Below are 24,763 nucleotides of genomic sequence, written 5' to 3' on the forward strand. Positions count from 1 at the left end.
CTGGGCTTATAACCCAGAGGTAGGCAGATTGAAACTATCCTCTGCTATATGCATTTTTTTTAATTAAAGTAATCCAAAACTGGGATTGATATTTTAGCTCTTTTATTTTTACTTAAAGTACAATAACTTTTACCATCTTAATTTGTTTTAATAGTATATTGACAGTATTGTTTTCTTTCAAAAATCCACTTAATTTTCTTTACCCTATTATTAAAATGGTAATTGACAAAAACAAACTACATTGTCACCAGAAGAGCAATACAAAATGTACAAGTGATATATTAAAATCATCTTTCCAGCTTGAATTTCAATGATGCATTGGGGCAACGATTTTGTGAGAAACATTTTCACCCTTAAATAAAGATTTTCTTAATTCCTTACCTGTGTGCTAATTAGATATCACCTTGTTTTCACATTAAACAGACTTCCACATGAGAAAGCAGCAAGGATGCAGTGGCGTTAATGTTTCCTGGTGTCAACCTGTATTATTTCAGTAGACATTGAAATGAGGATGCATCTTGCTGCCTTTCCAATGAAGCGTTTAATTTAGTAATAGGTGAAAAACCATCCCTACAAAGGTGTTAATCAGAGACTTGGCTTTGTGGACACTTTTCAGAGAACAAATTTGTTAGCATAAAAATAAAGCCAGAAAATGAAGAGCTGTTTAATCACTCAATTGGATTTTTTTTGCCAGCATATTTCTTTTTCTCTGCAACCCACTGCTAAATTGTGCTTCCTAGCTGTTTTTATTAAATCACTGAATCAAATCTAACTCTGATTACATCAGAAAAGGCCAGGTACCCTACACCATAACAGGGGGTTTGAAATTTTGACTTGTCTACTTAAAGATCACCAAAATCTGATAACAAAGTCAATTATGTCCCTGGGTGGGATTGAACCACCAACCTTTTGGTTAGTAGCCGGACACACTAACCGATTGCGCCACAGAGACACTTCACAAAAAGTACATACTGACAAAGGCTAATAAGCATACATCTAAAACGTTTCCTAGAAAAACTTTAAAAAGTCAATAATCTGGAGAGTTTTTGTAAAATGTTTCTTCCATCAACCAACGAAGAAACACATTGGTACTTTCCCATGATGAGTGAGTGCTTCAGGATCTCTTGCACTTACATGTGCAGCAGAGTACTGCAATGGAAGCATACAGGGCCCATAACCCAGCGGTAGGCAGATTGAAACTATCCTTTGCTATATGCATTTTTTTTGTTAATTTAAGTAATCAAAACTGGGATTGATATTTTTGCTCTTTTATTTTTACTTGAAGTACAATAATTTTTACCATTTTAATTTGTTTAAATCCACTTAATTTTCTTTACCCTATTATTAAAAGGGTAATTGACAAAAACAAACTACATTGTCACCAGAAGAGCAATACAAAATGTACACGTGATATATTAAAATCATCTTTCCAGCTTGAATTTCAATGATGCATTGGGGCAACGATTTTGTGAGAAACATCTTCACCATTAAATAAAGATTTTCTTAATTCCTTACCTGTGTGCTAATTAGATATCACCTTGTTTTCACATTAAACAGACTTCCACATGAGAAAGCAGCAAGGATGCAGTGGCGTTAATGTTTCCTGGTGTCAACCTGTATTATTTCAGTAGAAATTGAAATGAGGATGCATCTTGCTGCCTTTCCAATGAAGCAAGTTTAATTTAGTAATAGGTGAAAAACCATCCCTACAAAAGTGTTAATCAGAGACTTGGCTTTGTGGACACTTTTCAGAGAACAAATTTGTTAGCATAAAAATAAAGCCAGAAAATGAAGAGCTGTTTAATCACTCAATTGGATTTTTCTGCCAGCATATTTCTTTTTCTCTGCAACCCACTGCTAAATTGTGATTCCTAGCTGTTTTTATTAAATCACTGAATCAAATCTAACTCTGATTACATCAGAAAAGGCCAGGTACCCTACACCATAACAGGGGGTTTGAAATTTTGACTTGTCTACTTAAAGATCACCAAAATCTGATAACAAGGTCAATTACGTCCCTGGGTGGGATTGAACCACCAACCTTTTGGCTAGTAGCCGGACACACTAACCGATTGCGCCACAGAGACACTTCACAAAAAGTACATACTGACAAAGGCTAATAAGCATACATCTAGAACGTTTCCTAGAAAAACTTTAAAAAGTCAATAATCTGGAGAGTTTTTGTAAAATGTTTCTTCCATCAACCAACAAAGAAACACATTGGTACTTTCCCATGATGAGTGAGTGCTTCAGGATCTCTTGCACTTACATGTGCAGCAGAGTACTGCAATGGAAGCATACAGGGCCCATAACCCAGAGGTAGGCAGATTGAAACTATCCTTTGCTATATGCATTTTTTTTGTTAATTTAAGTAATCAAAACTGGGATTGATATTTTTGCTCTTTTATTTTTACTTGAAGTACAATAATTTTTACCATTTTAATTTGTTTAAATCCACTTAATTTTCTTTACCCTATTATTAAAAGGGTAATTGACAAAAACAAACTACATTGTCACCAGAAGAGCAATACAAAATGTACACGTGATATATTAAAATCATCTTTCCAGCTTGAATTTCAATGATGCATTGGGGCAACGATTTTGTGAGAAACATCTTCACCATTAAATAAAGATTTTCTTAATTCCTTACCTGTGTGCTAATTAGATATCACCTTGTTTTCACATTAAACAGACTTCCACATGAGAAAGCAGCAAGGATGCAGTGGCGTTAATGTTTCCTGGTGTCAACCTGTATTATTTCAGTAGAAATTGAAATGAGGATGCATCTTGCTGCCTTTCCAATGAAGCAAGTTTAATTTAGTAATAGGTGAAAAACCATCCCTACAAAAGTGTTAATCAGAGACTTGGCTTTGTGGACACTTTTCAGAGAACAAATTTGTTAGCATAAAAATAAAGCCAGAAAATGAAGAGCTGTTTAATCACTCAATTGGATTTTTCTGCCAGCATATTTCTTTTTCTCTGCAACCCACTGCTAAATTGTGATTCCTAGCTGTTTTTATTAAATCACTGAATCAAATCTAACTCTGATTACATCAGAAAAGGCCAGGTACCCTACACCATAACAGGGGGTTTGAAATTTTGACTTGTCTACTTAAAGATCACCAAAATCTGATAACAAGGTCAATTACGTCCCTGGGTGGGATTGAACCACCAACCTTTTGGCTAGTAGCCGGACACACTAACCGATTGCGCCACAGAGACACTTCACAAAAAGTACATACTGACAAAGGCTAATAAGCATACATCTAGAACGTTTCCTAGAAAAACTTTAAAAAGTCAATAATCTGGAGAGTTTTTGTAAAATGTTTCTTCCATCAACCAACAAAGAAACACATTGGTACTTTCCCATGATGAGTGAGTGCTTCAGGATCTCTTGCACTTACATGTGCAGCAGAGTACTGCAATGGAAGCATACAGGGCCCATAACCCAGAGGTAGGCAGATTGAAACTATCCTTTGCTATATGCATTTTTTTTGTTAATTTAAGTAATCAAAACTGGGATTGATATTTTTGCTCTTTTATTTTTACTTGAAGTACAATAATTTTTACCATTTTAATTTGTTTAAATCCACTTAATTTTCTTTACCCTATTATTAAAAGGGTAATTGACAAAAACAAACTACATTGTCACCAGAAGAGCAATACAAAATGTACACGTGATATATTAAAATCATCTTTCCAGCTTGAATTTCAATGATGCATTGGGGCAACGATTTTGTGAGAAACATCTTCACCCTTAAATAAAGATTTTCTTAATTCCTTACCTGTGTGCTAATTAGATATCACCTTGTTTTCACATTAAACAGACTTCCACATGAGAAAGCAGCAAGGATGCAGTGGCGTTAATGTTTCCTGGTGTCAACCTGTATTATTTCAGTAGAAATTGAAATGAAGATGCATCTTGCTGCCTTTCCAATGAAGCAAGTTTAATTTAGTAATAGGTGAAAAACCATCCCTACAAAGGTGTTAATCAGAGACTTGGCTTTGTGGACACTTTTCAGAGAACAAATTTGTTAGCATAAAAATAAAGCCAGAAAATGAAGAGCTGTTTAATCACTCAATTGGATTTTTCTGCCAGCATATTTCTTTTTCTCTGCAAACCACTGCTAAATTGTGCTTCCTATCTGTTTTTATAAAATCACTGAATCAAATCTAACTCTGATTACATCAGAGAAGGCCAGGTACCCTACACCATAACAGGGGGTTTGAAATTTTGACTTGTCTACTTAAAGATCACCAAAATCTGATAACAAGGTCAATTACGTCCCTGGGTGGGATTAAGCCACCAACCTTTTGGTTAGTAGCCAGACACACTAACCGATTGCGCCACAGAGACACTTTGTAAAAAGTACATACTGACAAAGGCTAATAAGCATACATCTAGAACGTTTCCTAGAAAAACTTTAAAAAGTCAATAATCTGGAGAGTTTTTGTAAGATGTTTCTTCCATCAACCAACGAAGAAACACATTGGTACTTTCCCATGATGAGTGAGTGCTTCAGGATCTCTTGCACTTACATGTGCAGCAGAGTACTGCAATGGAAGCATGCTGGGCCCATAACCCAGAGGTAGGCAGATTGAAACTATCCTTTGCTATATGCATTTTTTTTTTGTTAATTTAAGTAATCAAAACTGGGATTGATATTTTTGCTCTTTTATTTTTACTTAAAGTACAAAAACTTTTACCATTTTAATTTGTTTTAATAGTATATTGACAGTATAGTTTTCTTTAAAAAATCCACTTAATTTTCTTTACCCTATTATTAAAATGGTAATTGACAAAAACAAACTACATTGTCACCAGAAGAGCAATACAAAATGTACAAGTGATATATTAAAATCATCTTTCCAGCTTGAATTTCAATGATGCATTGGGGCAACGATTTTGTGAGAAACATCTTCACCCTTAAATAAAGATTTTCTTAATTCCTTACCTGTGTGCTTATTAGATATCACCTTGTTTTCACATTAAACAGACTTCTACATGAGAAAGCAGCAAGGATGCAGTGGTGTTAATGTTTCCTGGTGTCAACCTGTATTATTTCAGTAGACATTGAAATGAGGATGCATCTTGCTGCCTTTCCAATGAAGCAAGTTTAATTTAGTAATAGGTGAAAAACCATCCCTACAAAGGTGTTAATCAGAGACTTGGCTTTGTGGACACTTTTCAGAGAACAAATTTGTTAGTATAAAAATAAAGCCAGAAAATGAAGAGCTGTTTAATCACTCAATTGGATTTTTTTTGCCAGCATATTTCTTTTTCTCTGCAACCCACTGCTAAATTGTGCTTCCTAGCTGTTTTTATAAAATCACTGAATCAAATCTAACTCTGATTACATCAGAGAAGGCCAGGTACCCTACATCATAAGAGGGGGTTTGAAATTTTGACTTGTCTACTTAAAGATCACCAAAACCTGACCACAAGGTCAATTACATCCCTGGGTGGGATTGAACCACCAACCTTTTGGTTAGTAGCCAAACACACTAACTGATTGCACCACAGAGACACTTTGCAAAAATGCGTACTGACAAAGGCTAATAAGCATTCATCTAGAACGTTTCCTAGAAAAACTTTAAAAAGTCAATAATCTGGAGAGTTTTTGTAAGATGTTTCTTAGATCAACCAACGAAGAAACACATTGGTACTTTCCCATGATGAGTGAGTGCTTCAGGATCTCTTGCACTAACATGTACAGCAGAGTACTGCAATGGAAGAATGCTGGGCTTATAACCCAGAGGTAGGCAGATTGAAACTATCCTCTGCTATATGCATTTTTTTTAATTAAAGTAATCCAAAACTGGGATTGATATTTTAGCTCTTTTATTTTTACTTAAAGTACAATAACTTTTACCATCTTAATTTGTTTTAATAGTATATTGACAGTATTGTTTTCTTTCAAAAATCCACTTAATTTTCTTTACCCTATTATTAAAATGGTAATTGACAAAAACAAACTACATTGTCACCAGAAGAGCAATACAAAATGTACAAGTGATATATTAAAATCATCTTTCCAGCTTGAATTTCAATGATGCATTGGGGCAACGATTTTGTGAGAAACATTTTCACCCTTAAATAAAGATTTTCTTAATTCCTTACCTGTGTGCTAATTAGATATCACCTTGTTTTCACATTAAACAGACTTCCACATGAGAAAGCAGCAAGGATGCAGTGGCGTTAATGTTTCCTGGTGTCAACCTGTATTATTTCAGTAGACATTGAAATGAGGATGCATCTTGCTGCCTTTCCAATGAAGCGTTTAATTTAGTAATAGGTGAAAAACCATCCCTACAAAGGTGTTAATCAGAGACTTGGCTTTGTGGACACTTTTCAGAGAACAAATTTGTTAGCATAAAAATAAAGCCAGAAAATGAAGAGCTGTTTAATCACTCAATTGGATTTTTTTTGCCAGCATATTTCTTTTTCTCTGCAACCCACTGCTAAATTGTGCTTCCTAGCTGTTTTTATTAAATCACTGAATCAAATCTAACTCTGATTACATCAGAAAAGGCCAGGTACCCTACACCATAACAGGGGGTTTGAAATTTTGACTTGTCTACTTAAAGATCACCAAAATCTGATAACAAAGTCAATTATGTCCCTGGGTGGGATTGAACCACCAACCTTTTGGTTAGTAGCCGGACACACTAACCGATTGCGCCACAGAGACACTTCACAAAAAGTACATACTGACAAAGGCTAATAAGCATACATCTAAAACGTTTCCTAGAAAAACTTTAAAAAGTCAATAATCTGGAGAGTTTTTGTAAAATGTTTCTTCCATCAACCAACGAAGAAACACATTGGTACTTTCCCATGATGAGTGAGTGCTTCAGGATCTCTTGCACTTACATGTGCAGCAGAGTACTGCAATGGAAGCATACAGGGCCCATAACCCAGCGGTAGGCAGATTGAAACTATCCTTTGCTATATGCATTTTTTTTGTTAATTTAAGTAATCAAAACTGGGATTGATATTTTTGCTCTTTTATTTTTACTTGAAGTACAATAATTTTTACCATTTTAATTTGTTTAAATCCACTTAATTTTCTTTACCCTATTATTAAAAGGGTAATTGACAAAAACAAACTACATTGTCACCAGAAGAGCAATACAAAATGTACACGTGATATATTAAAATCATCTTTCCAGCTTGAATTTCAATGATGCATTGGGGCAACGATTTTGTGAGAAACATCTTCACCATTAAATAAAGATTTTCTTAATTCCTTACCTGTGTGCTAATTAGATATCACCTTGTTTTCACATTAAACAGACTTCCACATGAGAAAGCAGCAAGGATGCAGTGGCGTTAATGTTTCCTGGTGTCAACCTGTATTATTTCAGTAGAAATTGAAATGAGGATGCATCTTGCTGCCTTTCCAATGAAGCAAGTTTAATTTAGTAATAGGTGAAAAACCATCCCTACAAAAGTGTTAATCAGAGACTTGGCTTTGTGGACACTTTTCAGAGAACAAATTTGTTAGCATAAAAATAAAGCCAGAAAATGAAGAGCTGTTTAATCACTCAATTGGATTTTTCTGCCAGCATATTTCTTTTTCTCTGCAACCCACTGCTAAATTGTGATTCCTAGCTGTTTTTATTAAATCACTGAATCAAATCTAACTCTGATTACATCAGAAAAGGCCAGGTACCCTACACCATAACAGGGGGTTTGAAATTTTGACTTGTCTACTTAAAGATCACCAAAATCTGATAACAAGGTCAATTACGTCCCTGGGTGGGATTGAACCACCAACCTTTTGGCTAGTAGCCGGACACACTAACCGATTGCGCCACAGAGACACTTCACAAAAAGTACATACTGACAAAGGCTAATAAGCATACATCTAGAACGTTTCCTAGAAAAACTTTAAAAAGTCAATAATCTGGAGAGTTTTTGTAAAATGTTTCTTCCATCAACCAACAAAGAAACACATTGGTACTTTCCCATGATGAGTGAGTGCTTCAGGATCTCTTGCACTTACATGTGCAGCAGAGTACTGCAATGGAAGCATACAGGGCCCATAACCCAGAGGTAGGCAGATTGAAACTATCCTTTGCTATATGCATTTTTTTTGTTAATTTAAGTAATCAAAACTGGGATTGATATTTTTGCTCTTTTATTTTTACTTGAAGTACAATAATTTTTACCATTTTAATTTGTTTAAATCCACTTAATTTTCTTTACCCTATTATTAAAAGGGTAATTGACAAAAACAAACTACATTGTCACCAGAAGAGCAATACAAAATGTACACGTGATATATTAAAATCATCTTTCCAGCTTGAATTTCAATGATGCATTGGGGCAACGATTTTGTGAGAAACATCTTTACCATTAAATAAAGATTTTCTTAATTCCTTACCTGTGTGCTAATTAGATATCACCTTGTTTTCACATTAAACAGACTTCCACATGAGAAAGCAGCAAGGATGCAGTGGCGTTAATGTTTCCTGGTGTCAACCTGTATTATTTCAGTAGAAATTGAAATGAGGATGCATCTTGCTGCCTTTCCAATGAAGCAAGTTTAATTTAGTAATAGGTGAAAAACCATCCCTACAAAAGTGTTAATCAGAGACTTGGCTTTGTGGACACTTTTCAGAGAACAAATTTGTTAGCATAAAAATAAAGCCAGAAAATGAAGAGCTGTTTAATCACTCAATTGGATTTTTCTGCCAGCATATTTCTTTTTCTCTGCAACCCACTGCTAAATTGTGATTCCTAGCTGTTTTTATTAAATCACTGAATCAAATCTAACTCTGATTACATCAGAAAAGGCCAGGTACCCTACACCATAACAGGGGGTTTGAAATTTTGACTTGTCTACTTAAAGATCACCAAAATCTGATAACAAGGTCAATTACGTCCCTGGGTGGGATTGAACCACCAACCTTTTGGCTAGTAGCCGGACACACTAACCGATTGCGCCACAGAGACACTTCACAAAAAGTACATACTGACAAAGGCTAATAAGCATACATCTAGAACGTTTCCTAGAAAAACTTTAAAAAGTCAATAATCTGGAGAGTTTTTGTAAAATGTTTCTTCCATCAACCAACAAAGAAACACATTGGTACTTTCCCATGATGAGTGAGTGCTTCAGGATCTCTTGCACTTACATGTGCAGCAGAGTACTGCAATGGAAGCATACAGGGCCCATAACCCAGAGGTAGGCAGATTGAAACTATCCTTTGCTATATGCATTTTTTTTGTTAATTTAAGTAATCAAAACTGGGATTGATATTTTTGCTCTTTTATTTTTACTTGAAGTACAATAATTTTTACCATTTTAATTTGTTTAAATCCACTTAATTTTCTTTACCCTATTATTAAAAGGGTAATTGACAAAAACAAACTACATTGTCACCAGAAGAGCAATACAAAATGTACACGTGATATATTAAAATCATCTTTCCAGCTTGAATTTCAATGATGCATTGGGGCAACGATTTTGTGAGAAACATCTTCACCCTTAAATAAAGATTTTCTTAATTCCTTACCTGTGTGCTAATTAGATATCACCTTGTTTTCACATTAAACAGACTTCCACATGAGAAAGCAGCAAGGATGCAGTGGCGTTAATGTTTCCTGGTGTCAACCTGTATTATTTCAGTAGAAATTGAAATGAAGATGCATCTTGCTGCCTTTCCAATGAAGCAAGTTTAATTTAGTAATAGGTGAAAAACCATCCCTACAAAGGTGTTAATCAGAGACTTGGCTTTGTGGACACTTTTCAGAGAACAAATTTGTTAGCATAAAAATAAAGCCAGAAAATGAAGAGCTGTTTAATCACTCAATTGGATTTTTCTGCCAGCATATTTCTTTTTCTCTGCAAACCACTGCTAAATTGTGCTTCCTATCTGTTTTTATAAAATCACTGAATCAAATCTAACTCTGATTACATCAGAGAAGGCCAGGTACCCTACACCATAACAGGGGGTTTGAAATTTTGACTTGTCTACTTAAAGATCACCAAAATCTGATAACAAGGTCAATTACGTCCCTGGGTGGGATTAAGCCACCAACCTTTTGGTTAGTAGCCAGACACACTAACCGATTGCGCCACAGAGACACTTTATAAAAAGTACATACTGACAAAGGCTAATAAGCATACATCTAGAACGTTTCCTAGAAAAACTTTAAAAAGTCAATAATCTGGAGAGTTTTTGTAAGATGTTTCTTCCATCAACCAACGAAGAAACACATTGGTACTTTCCCATGATGAGTGAGTGCTTCAGGATCTCTTGCACTTACATGTGCAGCAGAGTACTGCAATGGAAGCATGCTGGGCCCATAACCCAGAGGTAGGCAGATTGAAACTATCCTTTGCTATATGCATTTTTTTTTTGTTAATTTAAGTAATCAAAACTGGGATTGATATTTTTGCTCTTTTATTTTTACTTAAAGTACAAAAACTTTTACCATTTTAATTTGTTTTAATAGTATATTGACAGTATAGTTTTCTTTAAAAAATCCACTTAATTTTCTTTACCCTATTATTAAAATGGTAATTGACAAAAACAAACTACATTGTCACCAGAAGAGCAATACAAAATGTACAAGTGATATATTAAAATCATCTTTCCAGCTTGAATTTCAATGATGCATTGGGGCAACGATTTTGTGAGAAACATCTTCACCCTTAAATAAAGATTTTCTTAATTCCTTACCTGTGTGCTTATTAGATATCACCTTGTTTTCACATTAAACAGACTTCTACATGAGAAAGCAGCAAGGATGCAGTGGTGTTAATGTTTCCTGGTGTCAACCTGTATTATTTCAGTAGACATTGAAATGAGGATGCATCTTGCTGCCTTTCCAATGAAGCAAGTTTAATTTAGTAATAGGTGAAAAACCATCCCTACAAAGGTGTTAATCAGAGACTTGGCTTTGTGGACACTTTTCAGAGAACAAATTTGTTAGTATAAAAATAAAGCCAGAAAATGAAGAGCTGTTTAATCACTCAATTGGATTTTTTTTGCCAGCATATTTCTTTTTCTCTGCAACCCACTGCTAAATTGTGCTTCCTAGCTGTTTTTATAAAATCACTGAATCAAATCTAACTCTGATTACATCAGAGAAGGCCAGGTACCCTACACCAGAACAGGGGTTTTGAAATTTTGACTTGTCTACTTAAAGATCACCAAAATCTGATAACAAGGTCAATTATGTCCCTGGGTGGGATTGAACCACCAACCTTTTGGTTAATAGCCGTGCACACTAACTGATTGCGCCACAGAGACACTTTGCAAAAGTCCATACTGACAAAGGCTAATAAGCATTCATCTAAAACGTTTCCTAGAAAAACTTTAAAAAGTCAATAATCTGGAGAGTTTTTGTAAGATGTTTCTTCCATCAACCAACGAAGAAACACATTGGTACTTTCCCATGATGAGTGAGTGCTTCAGGATCTCTTGCACTTACATGTGCAGCAGAGTACAGCAATGGAAGCATGCTGGGCCCATAACCCAGCGATAGGCAGATTGAAACTATCCTCTGCTATATGCATTTTTTTTTGTTAATTTAAGTAATCAAAACTGGGATTGATATGTTAGCTCTTTTATGTTTACTTAAAGTACAATAACTTTTACCATTTTAATTTGTTTTAATAGTATATTGACAGTATAGTTTTCTTTAAAAAATCCACTTAATTTTCTTTACCCTATTATTAAAATGGTAATTGACAAAAACAAACTACATTGTCACCAGAAGAGCAATACAAAATGTACAAGTGATATATTAAAATCATCTTTCCAGCTTGAATTTCAATGATGCATTGGGGCAACGATTTTGTGAGAAACATCTTCACCCTTAAATAAAGATTTTCTTAATTCCTTACCTGTGTGCTAATTAGATATCACCTTGTTTTCACATTAAACAGACTTCCACATGAGAAAGCAGCAAGGATACAGTGGTGTTAATGTTTCCTGGTGTCAACCTGTATTATTTCAGTAGACATTGAAATGAGGATGCATCTTGCTGCCTTTCCAATGAAGCAAGTTTAATTTAGTAATAGGTGAAAAACCATCCCTACAAAGGTGTTAATCAGAGACTTGGCTTTGTGGACACTTTTCAGAGAACAAATTTGTTAGCATAAAAATAAAGCCAGAAAATGAAGAGCTGTTTAATCACTCAATTGGATTTTTTTTGCCAGCATATTTCTTTTTCTCTGCAACCCACTGCTAAATTGTGCTTCCTAGCTGTTTTTATAAAATCACTGAATCAAATCTAACTCTGATTACATCAGAGAAGGCCAGGTACCCTACACCATAACAGGGGGTTTGAAATTTTGACTTGTCTACTTAAAGATCACCAAAATCTGATAACAAGGTCAATTACATCCCTGGGTGGGATTGAACCACCAACCTTTTGGTTAGTAGCCGGACACACTAACCGATTGCGCCACAGAGACACTTTGCAAAAAGTACATACTGACAAAGTCTAATAAGCATATATCTAGAACGTTTCCTAGAAAAACTTTAAAAAGTCAGTAATCTGGAGAGTTTTTGTAAGATGTTTCTTCCATTAACCAATGAAGAAACACATTGGTACTTTCCCATGATGAGTGAGTGCTTCAGGATCTCTTGCACTTACATGTGCAGCAGAGTACTGCAATGGAAGCATGCTGGGCCCATTACCCAGAGGTAGGCAGATTGAAACTATCCTCTGCTATATGCATTTTTTTTGTTAATTAAAGTAATCCAAAACTGGGATTGATATGTTAGCTCTTTTATGTTTACTTAAAGTACAATAACTTTTACCATTTTAATTTGTTTTAATAGTATATTGACAGTATTGTTTTCTTTCAAAAATCCACTTAATTTTTTTTACCCTATTATTAAAATGGTAATTGACAAAAACAAACTACATTGTCACCAGAAGAGCAATACAAAATGTACAAGTGATATATTAAAATCATCTTTCCAGCTTGAATTTCAATGATGCATTGGGGCAACGATTTTGTGAGAAACATCTTCACCCTTAAATAAAGATTTTCTTAATTCCTTACCTGTGTGCTAATTAGATATCACCTTGTTTTCACATTAAACAGACTTCCACATGAGAAAGCAGCAAGGATACAGTGGTGTTAATGTTTCCTGGTGTCAACCTGTATTATTTCAGTAGACATTGAAATGAGGATGCATCTTGCTGCCTTTCCAATGAAGCAAGTTTAATTTAGTAATAGGTGAAAAACCATCCTTACAAAGGTGTTAATCAGAGACTTGGCTTTGTGGACACTTTTCAGAGAACAAATTTGTTAGCATAAAAATAAAGCCAGAAAATTAAGAGCTGTTTAATCACTCAATTTGATTTTTTTTGCCAGCATATTTCTTTTTCTCTGCAACCCACTGCTAAATTGTGCTTCCTAGCTGTTTTTATAAAATCACTGATTCAAATCTAACTCTGATTACATCAGAGAAGGCCAGGTACCCTACACCATAACAGGGGGTTTGAAATTTTGACTTGTCTACTTAAAGATCACCAAAATCTGATAACAAGGTCAATTACGTCCCTGGGTGGGATTGAACCACCAACCTTTTAGCTAATAGCCGTGCACACTAACTGATTGCGCCACAGAGACACTTTGCAAAAGTCCATCCTGACAAAGGCTAATAAGCATTCATCTAAAACGTTTCCTAGAAAAACTTTAAAAAGTCAATAATCTGGAGAGTTTTTGTAAGATGTTTCTTCCAACAACCAACGAAGAAACACATTGGTACTTTCCCATGATGAGTGAGTGCTTCAGGATCTCTTGCACTTACATGTGCAGCAGAGTACTGCAATGGAAGCATGCTGGGCCCATAACCCAGAGGTAGGCAGATTGAAACTATCCTCTGCTATATGCATTTTTTTTTAATTAAAGTAATCCAAAACTGGGATTGATATTTTAGCTCTTTTATTTTTACTTAAAGTACAATAACTTTTACCATCTTAATTTGTTTTAATAGTATATTGACAGTATTGTTTTCTTTCAAAAATCCACTTAATTTTCTTTACCCTATTATTAAAATGGTAATTGACAAAAACAAACTACATTGTCACCAGAAGAGCAATACAAAATGTACAAGTGATATATTAAAATCATCTTTCCAGCTTGAATTTCAATGATGCATTGGGGCAACAATTTTGTGAGAAACATCTTCACCATTAAATAAAGATTTTCTTAATTCCTTACCTGTGTGCCACTTAGATATCACCTTGTTTTCACATTAAACAGACTTCCACATGAGAAAGCAGGAAGGATGCATTGGCGTTAATGTTTCCTGGTGTCAACCCGTATTATTTCAGTAGACATTGAAATGAGGATGCATCTTGCTGCCTTTCCAATGAAGCAAGTTTAATTTAGTAATAGGTGAAAAACCATCCCTACAAAGGTGTTCATCAGAGACTTGGCTTTGTGGACACTTTTCAGAGAACAAATTTGTTAGCATTAAAATAAAGCCAGAAAATGAAGAGCTGTTCAATCACTCAATTGGATTTTTCTGCCAGCATATTTTTTTTTTCTCTGCAACCCACTGCTAAATTGTGCTTCCTAGCTGTTTTTTATAAAATCACTTAATCAAAACTAACTCTGGTTACATCAGAGAAGGCCAGGTACCCTACATCATAAGAGGGGGTTTGAAATTTTGACTTGTCTACTTAAAGATCACCAAAACCTGACCACAAGGTCAATTACATCCCTGGGTGGGATTGAACCACCAACCTTTTGGTTAGTAGCCAAACACACTAACTGATTGCACCACAGAGACACTTTGCAAAAATGCGTACTGACAAAGGCTAATAAGCATTCATCTAGAACGTTTCCTAGAAAAACTTTAAAAAGTCAATAATCTGGAGAGTTTTTGTAAGATGTTTCTTAGATCAACCAACGAAGAAACACATTGGTACTTTCCCATGATGAGTGAGTGCTTCAGGATCTCTTGCACTAACATGTACAGCAGAGTACTGCAATGGAAGAATGCTGGGCTTATAACCCAGAGGTAGGCAGATTGAAACTATCCTCTGCTATATGCATTTTTTTTAATTAAAGTAATCCAAAACTGGGATTGATATTTTAGCTCTTTTATTTTTACTTAAAGTACAATAACTTTTACCATCTTAATTTGTTTTAATAGTATATTGACAGTATTGTTTTCTTTCAAAAATCCACTTAATTTTCTTTACCCTATTATTAAAATGGTAATTGACAAAAACAAACTACATTGTCACCAGAAGAGCAATACAAAATGTACAAGTGATATATTAAAATCATCTTTCCAGCTTGAATTTCAATGATGCATTGGGGCAACGATTTTGTGAGAAACATTTTCACCCTTAAATAAAGATTTTCTTAATTCCTTACCTGTGTGCTAATTAGATATCACCTTGTTTTCACATTAAACAGACTTCCACATGAGAAAGCAGCAAGGATGCAGTGGTGTTAATGTTTCCTGGTGTCAACCTGTATTATTTCAGTAGACATTGAAATGAGGATGCATCTTGCTGCCTTTCCAATGAAGCGTTTAATTTAGTAATAGGTGAAAAACCATCCCTACAAAGGTGTTAATCAGAGACTTGGCTTTGTGGACACTTTTCAGAGAACAAATTTGTTAGCATAAAAATAAAGCCAGAAAATTAAGAGCTGTTTAATCACTCAATTGGATTTTTTTTGCCAGCATATTTCTTTTTCTCTGCAACCCACTGCTAAATTGTGCTTCCTAGCTGTTTTTATTAAATCACTGAATCAAATCTAACTCTGATTACATCAGAAAAGGCCAGGTACCCTACACCATAACAGGGGGTTTGAAATTTTGACTTGTCTACTTAAAGATCACCAAAATCTGATAACAAAGTCAATTATGTCCCTGGGTGGGATTGAACCACCAACCTTTTGGTTAGTAGCCGGACACACTAACCGATTGCGCCACAGAGACACTTCACGAAAAGTACATACTGACAAAGGCTAATAAGCATACATCTAAAACGTTTCCTAGAAAAACTTTAAAAAGTCAATAATCTGGAGAGTTTTTGTAAAATGTTTCTTCCATCAACCAACGAAGAAACACATTGGTACTTTCCCATGATGAGTGAGTGCTTCAGGATCTCTTGCACTTACATGTGCAGCAGAGTACTGCAATGGAAGCATACAGGGCCCATAACCCAGCGGTAGGCAGATTGAAACTATCCTTTGCTATATGCATTTTTTTTGTTAATTTAAGTAATCAAAACTGGGATTGATATTTTTGCTCTTTTATTTTTACTTGAAGTACAATAATTTTTACCATTTTAATTTGTTTAAATCCACTTAATTTTCTTTACCCTATTATTAAAAGGGTAATTGACAAAAACAAACTACATTGTCACCAGAAGAGCAATACAAAATGTACACGTGATATATTAAAATCATCTTTCCAGCTTGAATTTCAATGATGCATTGGGGCAACGATTTTGTGAGAAACATCTTCACCCTTAAATAAAGATTTTCTTAATTCCTTACCTGTGTGCTAATTAGATATCACCTTGTTTTCACATTAAACAGACTTCCACATGAGAAAGCAGCAAGGATGCAGTGGCGTTAATGTTTCCTGGTGTCAACCTGTATTATTTCAGTAGAAATTGAAATGAGGATGCATCTTGCTGCCTTTCCAATGAAGCAAGTTTAATTTAGTAATAGGTGAAAAACCATCCCTACAAAAGTGTTAATCAGAGACTTGGCTTTGTGGACACTTTTCAGAGAACAAATTTGTTAGCATAAAAATAAAGCCAGAAAATGAAGAGCTGTTTAATCACTCAATTGGATTTTTCTGCCAGCATATTTCTTTTTCTCTGCAACCCACTGCTAAATTGTGATTCCTAGCTGTTTTTATTAAATCACTGAATCAAATCTAACTCTGATTACATCAGAAAAGGCCAGGTACCCTACACCATAACAGGGGGTTTGAAATTTTGACTTGTCTACTTAAAGATCACCAAAATCTGATAACAAGGTCAATTACGTCCCTGGGTGGGATTGAACCACCAACCTTTTGGCTAGTAGCCGGACACACTAACCGATTGCGCCACAGAGACACTTCACAAAAAGTACATACTGACAAAGGCTAATAAGCATACATCTAGAACGTTTCCTAGAAAAACTTTAAAAAGTCAATAATCTGGAGAGTTTTTGTAAAATGTTTCTTCCATCAACCAACAAAGAAACACATTGGTACTTTCCCATGATGAGTGAGTGCTTCAGGATCTCTTGCACTTACATGTGCAGCAGAGTACTGCAATGGAAGCATACAGGGCCCATAACCCAGAGGTAGGCAGATTGAAACTATCCTTTGCTATATGCATTTTTTTTGTTAATTTAAGTAATCAAAACTGGGATTGATATTTTTGCTCTTTTATTTTTACTTGAAGTACAATAATTTTTACCATTTTAATTTGTTTAAATCCACTTAATTTTCTTTACCCTATTATTAAAAGGGTAATTGACAAAAACAAACTACATTGTCACCAGAAGAGCAATACAAAATGTACACGTGATATATTAAAATCATCTTTCCAGCTTGAATTTCAATGATGCATTGGGGCAACGATTTTGTGAGAAACATCTTCACCCTTAAATAAAGATTTTCTTAATTCCTTACCTGTGTGCTAATTAGATATCACCTTGTTTTCACATTAAACAGACTTCCACATGAGAAAGCAGCAAGGATGCAGTGGCGTTAATGTTTCCTGGTGTCAACCTGTATTATTTCAGTAGAAATTGAAATGAGGATGCATCTTGCTGCCTTTCCAATGAAGCAAGTTTAATTTAGTAATAGGTGAAAAACCATCCCTACAAAAGTGTTAATCAGAGACTTGGCTTTGTGGACACTTTTCAGAGAACAAATTTGTTAGCATAAAAATAAAGCCAGAAAATGAAGAGCTGTTTAATCACTCAATTGGATTTTTCTGCCAGCATATTTCTTTTTCTCTGCAACCCACTGCTAAATTGTGCTTCCTAGCTGTTTTTATTAAATCACTGAATCAAATCTAACTCTGATTACATCAGAAAAGGCCAGGTACCCTACACCATAACAGGGGGTTTGAAATTTTGACTTGTCTACTTAAAGATCACCAAAATCTGATAACAAGGTCAATTACGTCCCTGGGTGGGATTGAACCACCAACCTTTTGGCTAGTAGCCGGACACACTAACCGATTGCGCCACAGAGACACTTCACATAAAGTACATACTGACAAAGGCTAATAAGCATACATCTAGAACGTTTCCTAGAAAAACTTTAAAAAGTCAATAATCTGGAGAGTTTTTGTAAAATGTTTCTTCCATCAACCAACAAAGAAACACATTGGTACTTTCCCATGATGAGTGAGTGCTTCAGGATCTCTTGCACTTACATGTGCAGCAGAGTACTGCAATGGAAGCATACAGGGCCTATAACCCAGAGGTAGGCAGATTGAAACTATCCTTTGCTATATGCATTTTTTTTGTTAATTTAAGTAATCAAAACTGGGATTGATATTTTTGCTCTTTTATTTTTACTTGAAGTACAATAATTTTTACCATTTTAATTTGTTTAAATCCACTTAATTTTCTTTACCCTATTATTAAAAGGGTAATTGACAAAAACAAACTACATTGTCACCAGAAGAGCAATACAAAATGTACACGTGATATATTAAAATCATCTTTCCAGCTTGAATTTCAATGATGCATTGGGGCAACGATTTTGTGAGAAACATCTTCACCCTTAAATAAAGATTTTCTTAATTCCTTACCTGTGTGCTAATTAGATATCACCTTGTTTTCACATTAAACAGACTTCCACATGAGAAAGCAGCAAGGATGCAGTGGCGTTAATGTTTCCTGGTGTCAACCTGTATTATTTCAGTAGAAATTGAAATGAAGATGCATCTTGCTGCCTTTCCAATGAAGCAAGTTTAATTTAGTAATAGGTGAAAAACCATCCCTACAAAGGTGTTAATCAGAGACTTGGCTTTGTGGACACTTTTCAGAGAACAAATTTGTTAGCATAAAAATAAAGCCAGAAAATGAAGAGCTGTTTAATCACTCAATTGGATTTTTCTGCCAGCATATTTCTTTTTCTCTGCAAACCACTGCTAAATTGTGCTTCCTATCTGTTTTTATAAAATCACTGAATCAAATCTAACTCTGATTACATCAGAGAAGGCCAGGTACCCTACACCATAACAGGGGGTTTGAAATTTTGACTTGTCTACTTAAAGATCACCAAAATCTGATAACAAGGTCAATTACGTCCCTGGGTGGGATTAAGCCACCAACCTTTTGGTTAGTAGCCAGACACACTAACCGATTGCGCCACAGAGACACTTTGTAAAAAGTACATACTGACAAAGGCTAATAAGCATACATCTAGAACGTTTCCTAGAAAAACTTTAAAAAGTCAATAATCTGGAGAGTTTTTGTAAGATGTTTCTTCCATCAACCAACGAAGAAACACATTGGTACTTTCCCATGATGAGTGAGTGCTTCAGGATCTCTTGCACTTACATGTGCAGCAGAGTACTGCAATGGAAGCATGCTGGGCCCATAACCCAGAGGTAGGCAGATTGAAACTATCCTTTGCTATATGCATTTTTTTTTTGTTAATTTAAGTAATCAAAACTGGGATTGATATTTTTGCTCTTTCATTTTTACTTAAAGTACAAAAACTTTTACCATTTTAATTTGTTTTAATAGTATATTGACAGTATAGTTTTCTTTAAAAAATCCACTTAATTTTCTTTACCCTATTATTAAAATGGTAATTGACAAAAACAAACTACATTGTCACCAGAAGAGCAATACAAAATGTACAAGTGATATATTAAAATCATCTTTCCAGCTTGAATTTCAATGATGCATTGGGGCAACGATTTTGTGAGAAACATCTTCACCCTTAAATAAAGATTTTCTTAATTCCTTACCTGTGTGCTTATTAGATATCACCTTGTTTTCACATTAAACAGACTTCTACATGAGAAAGCAGCAAGGATGCAGTGGTGTTAATGTTTCCTGGTGTCAACCTGTATTATTTCAGTAGACATTGAAATGAGGATGCATCTTGCTGCCTTTCCAATGAAGCAAGTTTAATTTAGTAATAGGTGAAAAACCATCCCTACAAAGGTGTTAATCAGAGACTTGGCTTTGTGGACACTTTTCAGAGAACAAATTTGTTAGTATAAAAATAAAGCCAGAAAATGAAGAGCTGTTTAATCACTCAATTGGATTTTTTTTTGCCAGCATATTTCTTTTTCTCTGCAACCCACTGCTAAATTGTGCTTCCTAGCTGTTTTTATAAAATCACTGAATCAAATCTAACTCTGATTACATCAGAGAAGGCCAGGTACCCTACACCAGAACAGGGGTTTTGAAATTTTGACTTGTCTACTTAAAGATCACCAAAATCTGATAACAAGGTCAATTATGTCCCTGGGTGGGATTGAACCACCAACCTTTTGGTTAGTAGCCGGACACACTAACCGATTGCGCCACAGAGACACTTTGCAAAAAGTACATACTGACAAAGTCTAATAAGCATATATCTAGAACGTTTCCTAGAAAAACTTTAAAAAGTCAATAATCTGGAGAGTTTTTGTAAGATGTTTCTTCCATTAACCAATGAAGAAACACATTGGTACTTTCCCATGATGAGTGAGTGCTTCAGGATCTCTTGCACTTACATGTGCAGCAGAGTACTGCAATGGAAGCATGCTGGGCCCATTACCCAGAGGTAGGCAGATTGAAACTATCCTCTGCTATATGCATTTTTTTTGTTAATTAAAGTAATCCAAAACTGGGATTGATATGTTAGCTCTTTTATGTTTACTTAAAGTACAATAACTTTTACCATTTTAATTTGTTTTAATAGTATATTGACAGTATTGTTTTCTTTCAAAAATCCACTTAATTTTTTTTACCCTATTATTAAAATGGTAATTGACAAAAACAAACTACATTGTCACCAGAAGAGCAATACAAAATGTACAAGTGATATATTAAAATCATCTTTCCAGCTTGAATTTCAATGATGCATTGGGGCAACGATTTTGTGAGAAACATCTTCACCCTTAAATAAAGATTTTCTTAATTCCTTACCTGTGTGCTAATTAGATATCACCTTGTTTTCACATTAAACAGACTTCCACATGAGAAAGCAGCAAGGATACAGTGGTGTTAATGTTTCCTGGTGTCAACCTGTATTATTTCAGTAGACATTGAAATGAGGATGCATCTTGCTGCCTTTCCAATGAAGCAAGTTTAATTTAGTAATAGGTGAAAAACCATCCCTACAAAGGTGTTAATCAGGACTTGGCTTTATGGACACTTTTCAGAGAACAAATTTGTTAGCATAAAAATAAAGCCAGAAAATGAAGAGCTGTTTAATCACTCAATTGGATTTTTTTTGCCAGCATATTTCTTTTTCTCTGCAACCCACTGCTAAATTGTGCTTCCTAGCTGTTTTTATAAAATCACTGAATCAAATCTAACTCTGATTACATCAGAGAAGGCCAGGTACCCTACACCATAACAGGGGGTTTGAAATTTTGACTTGTCTACTTAAAGATCACCAAAATCTGATAACAAGGTCAATTACATCCCTGGGTGGGATTGAACCACCAACCTTTTGGTTAGTAGCCAAACACACTAACTGATTGCACCACAGAGACACTTTGCAAAAATGCATACTGACAAAGGCTAATAAGCATTCATCTAGAACGTTTCCTAGAAAAACTTTAAAAAGTCAATAATCTGGAGAGTTTTTGTAAGATGTTTCTTAGATCAACCAACGAAGAAACACATTGGTACTTTCCCATGATGAGTGAGTGCTTCAGGATCTCTTGCACTTACATGTGCAGCAGAGTACTGCAATGGAAGCATGCTGGGCTTATAACCCAGAGGTAGGCATTTTGAAACTATCCTCTGCTATATGCATTTTTTTTAATTAAAGTAATCCAAAACTGGGATTGATATTTTAGCTCTTTTATTTTTACTTAAAGTACAATAACTTTTACCATCTTAATTTGTTTTAATAGTATATTGACAGTATTGTTTTCTTTCAAAAATCCACTTAATTTTCTTTACCCTATTATTAAAATGGTAATTGACAAAAACAAACTACATTGTCACCAGAAGAGCAATACAAAATGTACAAGTGATATATTAAAATCATCTTTCCAGCTTGAATTTCAATGATGCATTGGGGCAACGATTTTGTGAGAAACATCTTCACCCTTAAATAAAGATTTTCTTAATTCCTTACCTGTGTGCTAATTAGATATCACCTTGTTTTCACATTAAACAGACTTCCACATGAGAAAGCAGCAAGGATACAGTGGTGTTAATGTTTCCTGGTGTCAACCTGTATTATTTCAGTAGACATTGAAATGAGGATGCATCTTGCTGCCTTTCCAATGAAGCAAGTTTAATTTAGTAATAGGTGAAAAACAATCCCTACAAAGGTGTTAATCAGGACTTGGCTTTATGGACACTTTTCAGAGAACAAATTTGTTAGCATAAAAATAAAGCCAGAAAATGAAGAGCTGTTTAATCACTCAATTGGATTTTTTTTGCCAGCATATTTCTTTTTCTCTGCAACCCACTGCTAAATTGTGCTTCCTAGCTGTTTTTATAAAATCACTGAATCAAATCTAACTCTGATTACATCAGAGAAGGCCAGGTACCCTACACCATAACAGGGGGTTTGAAATTTTGACTTGTCTACTTAAAGATCACCAAAATCTGATAACAAGGTCAATTACATCCCTGGGTGGGATTGAACCACCAACCTTTTGGTTAGTAGCCAAACACACTAACTGATTGCACCACAGAGACACTTTGCAAAAATGCATACTGACAAAGGCTAATAAGCATTCATCTAGAACGTTTCCTAGAAAAACTTTAAAAAGTCAATAATCTGGAGAGTTTTTGTAAGATGTTTCTTAGATCAACCAACGAAGAAACACATTGGTACTTTCCCATGATGAGTGAGTGCTTCAGGATCTCTTGCACTTACATGTGCAGCAGAGTACTGCAATGGAAGCATGCTGGGCTTATAACCCAGAGGTAGGCATTTTGAAACTATCCTCTGCTATATGCATTTTTTTTAATTAAAGTAATCCAAAACTGGGATTGATATTTTAGCTCTTTTATTTTTACTTAAAGTACAATAACTTTTACCATCTTAATTTGTTTTAATAGTATATTGACAGTATTGTTTTCTTTCAAAAATCCACTTAATTTTCTTTACCCTATTATTAAAATGGTAATTGACAAAAACAAACTACATTGTCACCAGAAGAGCAATACAAAATGTACAAGTGATATATTAAAATCATCTTTCCAGCTTGAATTTCAATGATGCATTGGGGCAACGATTTTGTGAGAAACATTTTCACCCTTAAATAAAGATTTTCTTAATTCCTTACCTGTGTGCTAATTAGATATCACCTTGTTTTCACATTAAACAGACTTCCACATGAGAAAGCAGCAAGGATGCAGTGGCGTTAATGTTTCCTGGTGTCAACCTGTATTATTTCAGTAGACATTGAAATGAGGATGCATCTTGCTGCCTTTCCAATGAAGCAAGTTTAATTTAGTAATAGGTGAAAAACCATCCTTACAAAGGTGTTAATCAGAGACTTGGCTTTGTGGACACTTTTCAGAGAACAAATTTGTTAGCATAAAAATAAAGCCAGAAAATTAAGAGCTGTTTAATCACTCAATTTGATTTTTTTTGCCAGCATATTTCTTTTTCTCTGCAACCCACTGCTAAATTGTGCTTCCTAGCTGTTTTTATAAAATCACTGATTCAAATCTAACTCTGATTACATCAGAGAAGGCCAGGTACCCTACACCATAACAGGGGGTTTGAAATTTTGACTTGTCTACTTAAAGATCACCAAAATCTGATAACAAGGTCAATTACGTCCCTGGGTGGGATTGAACCACCAACCTTTTAGCTAATAGCCGTGCACACTAACTGATTGCGCCACAGAGACACTTTGCAAAAGTCCATCCTGACAAAGGCTAATAAGCATTCATCTAAAACGTTTCCTAGAAAAACTTTAAAAAGTCAATAATCTGGAGAGTTTTTGTAAGATGTTTCTTCCAACAACCAACGAAGAAACACATTGGTACTTTCCCATGATGAGTGAGTGCTTCAGGATCTCTTGCACTTACATGTGCAGCAGAGTACTGCAATGGAAGCATGCTGGGCCCATAACCCAGAGGTAGGCAGATTGAAACTATCCTCTGCTATATGCATTTTTTTTTAATTAAAGTAATCCAAAACTGGGATTGATATTTTAGCTCTTTTATTTTTACTTAAAGTACAATAACTTTTACCATCTTAATTTGTTTTAATAGTATATTGACAGTATTGTTTTCTTTCAAAAATCCACTTAATTTTCTTTACCCTATTATTAAAATGGTAATTGACAAAAACAAACTACATTGTCACCAGAAGAGCAATACAAAATGTACAAGTGATATATTAAAATCATCTTTCCAGCTTGAATTTCAATGATGCATTGGGGCAACAATTTTGTGAGAAACATCTTCACCATTAAATAAAGATTTTCTTAATTCCTTACCTGTGTGCCACTTAGATATCACCTTGTTTTCACATTAAACAGACTTCCACATGAGAAAGCAGGAAGGATGCATTGGCGTTAATGTTTCCTGGTGTCAACCCGTATTATTTCAGTAGACATTGAAATGAGGATGCATCTTGCTGCCTTTCCAAT

General features: G+C 34.9%; 4 non-coding genes across 4 annotated transcripts; all 4 read right to left on the bottom strand.

Moving 5' to 3' along the window:
• Positions 1 to 878: 878 nt before the first annotated feature.
• TRNAS-ACU (transfer RNA serine (anticodon ACU)) lies at positions 879 to 952 on the bottom strand. Its single transcript has one exon. It is a non-coding gene; the product is annotated as a tRNA-Ser (tRNA).
• A 5,666-nt stretch (positions 953 to 6,618) lies between these two features.
• On the bottom strand, positions 6,619 to 6,692 carry TRNAS-ACU (transfer RNA serine (anticodon ACU)). The gene has a single exon. It is a non-coding gene; the product is annotated as a tRNA-Ser (tRNA).
• Positions 6,693 to 15,865: 9,173 nt separating this feature from the next.
• On the bottom strand, positions 15,866 to 15,939 carry TRNAS-ACU (transfer RNA serine (anticodon ACU)). Its single transcript has one exon. It is a non-coding gene; the product is annotated as a tRNA-Ser (tRNA).
• Positions 15,940 to 20,442: 4,503 nt separating this feature from the next.
• TRNAS-ACU (transfer RNA serine (anticodon ACU)) lies at positions 20,443 to 20,516 on the bottom strand. The gene has a single exon. It is a non-coding gene; the product is annotated as a tRNA-Ser (tRNA).
• Positions 20,517 to 24,763: the final 4,247 nt, after the last annotated feature.

Source organism: Pseudophryne corroboree, unplaced genomic scaffold (assembly GCF_028390025.1).
Source record: "Pseudophryne corroboree isolate aPseCor3 unplaced genomic scaffold, aPseCor3.hap2 scaffold_1174, whole genome shotgun sequence".
Taxonomy (NCBI): Eukaryota; Metazoa; Chordata; class Amphibia; order Anura; family Myobatrachidae; genus Pseudophryne; species Pseudophryne corroboree.